Genomic DNA, 5,797 nt, shown 5'->3' on the forward strand with positions numbered 1-5,797 from the left:
GAATGCATAAACTGTTGGAATGTATTAAAATAGGATTGGTTTTCACTTGAGTTTATCATTAAAGGTATATTTGATTAAAAATAATAATGTTCTTAAAAATGACACATGCAGAAAATTTAAAACCTATATTCACTCTAACTGGTCTCCTCAACATGTTACATTCCACTTCACTTATTCTTAGATTAGCTATAAATCACTTTTAGCAAGGATGACAACCTTGAATTTAACTTCTTTCTGCCTTCGCTAATTCTGCAAAATAGACATGCTGCAGTGACTGACTATTAGGAAGGTAGGAAAAGGAAGTAACTGGAAAGATTGTAATTGTCCATGAACTAAGTAAATACCAAGACTAGCTGGATCTACATGGATAGAGTAACTCAATACATAAGACAAAACATAAAACAATAATAATAAGTCCTTTGAAAATTTTCTTTCCCTGGTTCTAGCCCAGTCAATTTTTGGTGTGAACAAATCTCAGAGGACTCTTGAGTAAAGTACATGGACAAATAAATGTGTTTCCAGTATTTATTCTCACCCATTTCATCTTTAACAATAAGACACATTAGGATTTCTCTGGTAGTCCAGTAGCTAAGACTCTGAGCTCCCAATGCAGGGGACCCAGGTTTGATCCCTGGCCAGGAAACCAGATCTCAAATGACACAACTAAGATGCTGCAGTCAAATAAATAAATAAACAATAAGAAACTTTAGTTCTGAATTTAGACGCATACTGATGTAAGTCTGGAGACATCCAGGAGTACATGGTGAAAGACAGCTGTGACTCTGCAGCTCAAGGTACCCAAAGCACTTAACCCAGTAGAGCACAGGGCATGTTTCATGCATTTATATTTTTGCTAACTATCTCCCCACCTAAAAACAATTTTTTGATGTAGCTACTAACATGAAATCATATTAAAATAAATTAAAAATTAAATTAATAAAGAAATCATTTACTAGGAAAAAGAGATGTACCAAGTGCATTTGCTAAGTTGCTTCAGTCATGTCCAACTCTTTGCGACCCTATTGACTGTAGTTCACCAGGCTCCTGTGTCCACGGGATTTCCCAGGCAAGAATACTGGTTGCCATGTCCTCCAGGGGATCTTCCCGACTGAGGGATCAAACCCACATCTCTTACATCTCCTTAATGAACAAGAAATGTACCAAATAGCTCGCAAAATTTTATTGCTCAACGAGTGTCAATTTTAATTCTGGAACTCCTAAAAGATGAAGCAAAAAGAAAACTGTACTCAAAAAAAAAAAAAAAGAAAGAAAGAAAGAAAACTGTACTCTAATGCATTCATTCTGTCAGATTCAAAGAAATGAGATTTCCTGAGAAGCACATTACATTCCCAGAAAACAAGGTACTCCCCCCAAAATTAAGAAATTTATCACTTAACTCCTATAATGAGAGACAGGAGACTCAGATCCTATTATCCACTGCAGTTTTGTAAAAGATTCAAAGCCTCTAATGAAAAGGGGTATTTCTTAAATTGAAAGTGAAAGTATTAGTCACTCAGTTGTGTCCAACTTTTTGCAACCCCATGAACTGCAGCCCACCAGGCTCCTCTGTCCATGGCATTGTCAGGCAAGAATACTGGAGTAGGTTGCCATTCCTTTCTCCATGGGATCTTCCCAACCTAAAGATCAAATCCAGGTCTTCCATAATGCAGGCAGATTCTTTGCCATCTGAGCCACCAGAGAAGTTTATTGATCTTGTATAGAAGCCAACCCGTTCAAGTTCTCCTCTTCTCATTTGGGCACAATATTTAAAGTGTTTAACAATGGAATGGCACAGGCCTTGGTCTTGATGCAGAGCCTAAGGATCTAAGAATCCTTTTGTGTCAGAATTATTCCTTTTATTTGATGCATTGTAGTCATGCCCTGGGGTCCCCAGGGAAGGTCTTTGATTGCAGGGACTTTGCTCAGGGGGCTGAGTACACTGATTATTTTTTTTAATTAATTAATGTATTTTAGTTGGAGGCTAATTACTTTACAATATTGTGGTGATTTTTATCAACTGGTAGCGAAGTGTTTTCATATTTTAACAGTTGGTGTGTCCAGACCTTTAAACATAGCTCTGTGTGTTAGTCTAGAATGGAATATGAAGCACTACCTGCCGCCAGAAGAGAAAATAAATCATGAATTCAAAACCTCTTGCCTAAGTCCTGCACTCAAACAATTTTTAGGTGATGGCTGACTGTGATTTTCATTTCGGTGCTCCCAGGTAAATTTTCAAGTGCAGCTGCCATTCATGAACTCCCCCATCCAGGAGTGTGGCTGTAAAGCTTTAAATAAAATAACATTTTGCAGAAGGTAAAGGTTCACTGACTTCTTTTTCAATTTGTATTAGAGAGCAGCTCAAGACCCTGACCTGGAGGTGACAGGTGACAGGTGGCAGGTGGCAGTGTCACATTCTAAGAATATATGTCTTTTCCATCCTTCTTATTTGGGTCAAATGAGCCAACTGGATGAAGAGCTACACACTTTCTATGTTGCACAAGTAGCTCAGGAAACTTGAAAAGATCAGTTTTCCTGAGAATCACCTTTTCTATTTAAATCTCTATAAAGTTGAGTTGCACAGAATATAAGTGACTTCAGTTGTCCATTTGCAAAAACAATTAGACACTACTGTTTGATTTAATCTGATACTTCATGTTACTATCAGGCAGTGACATTGGATGTCATTGATAGCAACTTTTTAAAAGAACAACCCAAAAGAAGAAGTAAATCATATTTCTGACTGGAGTAACCTAGTACTACATTAGAGAGCTCAATTTGTGAAACTAAACTCAACCTCCTCCCTCCCCTGTCAGTTAACACAACCCCAAGTTCCTCATTTTTAACAAGTTCTGGGCACTCTTAAGTGAGAATCAAATCCAGAGAAGCAAATAACCCATAAGAGATGCTCTGCTATCATTTAAGGATGTTGAGGGTGGATGGGGGCAGAAATGTAGAAATACACATGCACAAACAAGGGTTACTAAATAGTAAGCATCTCACACCACAGATAGAAGTTTGCAAAGAGATGTGGTCACTGGGCTGGCTTCCAAGAGACTTTATAACATTATTCCCTGGTGCCTCAGATGGTAAAGAACTTGCCTGCAATGCAGGAGACTTGGGTTTGATCCCTGGGTTTGAAAGATGCCCTGGAGCAGAGCATGTCAACTCCCTCCAGTATTCTCACGTGGAGAATCCCCATGGACAGAGGAGCCTGGTGGGCTACAGTCATGAGGTGGCAAAGAGTCAGACACGACTGAGTGACAAAGCACAGGTGCTGATCCTTAGACTGAAAACAATTATGTTCTGGCTATCCTGTCTCTTAACCAAACAGGTGTCAACCAGGTTCTCAAGGATTATGTTCAAAACAAAGCTAGCAATCCCATAAGGAAAACAGAAATGAAACCGATACGTAATCTGAAACACTGGATTGGCCAGTCATGCTGCTGCTGCTGCCGCCAAGTCGCTTCAGTCATGTCTGACTCCGTGCGACCCCGTAGATAGCAGGCTCCCCCGTCCCTGGGATCCTCCATGCAAAAATACTGGAGTGAGTTGCCATTTCCTTCTCCAATGCATGAAAGTGAAAAGTGAAAGTGAAGTCGCTCCAATCTGTCCGACTCTTCGCAACCCCATGGACTGCATGTTATTAATATAATTAAGGTATCAACATTTGAGAGTATGATTTAAGATGATAGTGATAACTCTTTAGGTGCTTTCTTTAAATTGTGAAAGAAAAGCCAACATCCGTTTGAGGCTTGAGACTGAAATGTGGGATGAGAGTAAAAGATATTGGGCAATTAGGATGAGAGTGAAAGATACTGGGGAATTGGTGGCAGCAGATGCCTTGAGGAATAAAGAGGGCAGCGACAAGTGGAGTGGCCCAGGCAGAGGGAAGGAGGAGCCGACCGCCATGAGAGGACCTCAGCTGGGAAATCAGGGAGGGGCCAACACCAAAATGGAGGCAGAAAAACGTAATTTCATGGAAGGTGGAAAAAGAAATTATTTAGTGTGTGGGCAACAGCTGGAGGTCTACGAAAGTTATTTACAAGCTTTTGATGTAAAATATTCTGTAGAGATAGAGGGGCAGAGTCAGAGCATTAGAGGTAAGTACAACAGACAGTTGGGAAGAGAAAACAATGTCTATATATCATAAGTTCATTAGATCAAAATGCGCTTTCATCAAAAATGAATTCAGAGCAAGAGACCATTGGATTGGGAGTCTGACTGCCTAGGATAGACGTGTGGCCACGGCATGGACGAGTTGCCTGAAAATCTGCTTAAATCTCCGAGTTCTCATCCACAAGTCAGAACCACCACACAGGGCGCACACTTAGTCGCTTCAGTCCTGTCTGATTCTTTTCTATCCCATGGACTATAGCCCACTGGGTTCCTCTGTCCATGGGATTCTCCAGGCAAGAATACTAGAGTGGGTTGCCATGCCCTCCTCCAGGGAATCTTCCCAACCCAGGGATCAAACCCACATCTTTTGTCTCCTGCATTGCAGGTGGATTCTTTACCCCTGAGCCACCAGCGAAGCCCCCCACACAGGGTAGATATGAGGATTAAGTAAGTATATACGAAGCACTTAATACAATGCCAGGCATAGCTTTCACTACAGTGAATGTTATACAGTTGTTTGGTATCATCGTTATCACCATCATCACTGATATTATTAAATGAAAAATAGTAAGATTTAATTAGAGAACAAGCACTCCAGTTTAATTCGGTAAATGTTTTTTTTTCTAGCACTTTATGGATGCAATTATTATAAACAGTTATGGGAAGATGATTAAAATCGGTCTTTGGGCTCAATTCATTTTTGTAATTCAATCAGTCCATCAGCAAACATTTACTGAATGTCTACATATACTAGACATTGTATGTGGCAGAGTGTGGAAATCATAATAGAGTGTGATTCAAACAGAATGTGGTTAAAGCCATGATAGAGAAACACACAAGTGCTATGGGAGCACAGAGGGTGGTAGTAGTGTGAAAGTGGTCTGAGCCCTTTGTAAAAGACTCAAAGGAAACCAACCAAGGGATTACCTAAAGGCTGCAGGCTGGCCATTTGACCAGAACTTATTGAGTGTTTATAACCAGTTAGATTATAAATCTAACCTGATCAGTGGGTAGAAGCTGTGCAGAAGGTAAATACTGTGAATGCCATCCCTCAAGGCTATCATGTGTGCATGTGTGTGTAGCATCTGTATGGACCTCTATCGGTAGCATCTATATGGACCTTTGATGATAAGGCAATAATATACAGCAATCTGAAAACAAATGTGCCAAAGGAGACATATCAAGGTGAAGCTAGTGTGCAGATTTATTACTGGAGAAAGGGCTAGAGGATGATAAAAAGACTGGACATTCTGAGGGGCTAGTGGTCCAGGCAGGGTTCATAGATGGTGCAGTGGTAAAGAGTCCACCTGCCAATGCAAGAGATGTGGGTTAGGGCACTGGGTCAGGAAGATCTCCTAGAGGAGGGCCTGTCAACCCACTCCAGTCCTGCTTGGAGAACCCAATGGACGGAGGAGCCTGGCGGGGTTCCAGTCTGTGGAGTCGTAAAGAGTTGGACATGACTGAGTGACTGAGCATGTAATGGGACAGAACATACATGTGTGGACTGAGTAGTCTGACTTGTTTTTGCAATTTGTGAGTCTTAAAGATCTAGAAAAGGAAGGTGCATTATCAGAAACATTTTGGGAAGATTATTCTAAATTCATTAGGAAAGGGATGGTGGAAGGAGAGTGGCCCATCAGGCTATAACTATAATCCTGGTGAAAAGGGATGAAGTGGTTAA

Source organism: Budorcas taxicolor, chromosome 22 (assembly GCF_023091745.1).
Source record: "Budorcas taxicolor isolate Tak-1 chromosome 22, Takin1.1, whole genome shotgun sequence".
Taxonomy (NCBI): Eukaryota; Metazoa; Chordata; class Mammalia; order Artiodactyla; family Bovidae; genus Budorcas; species Budorcas taxicolor.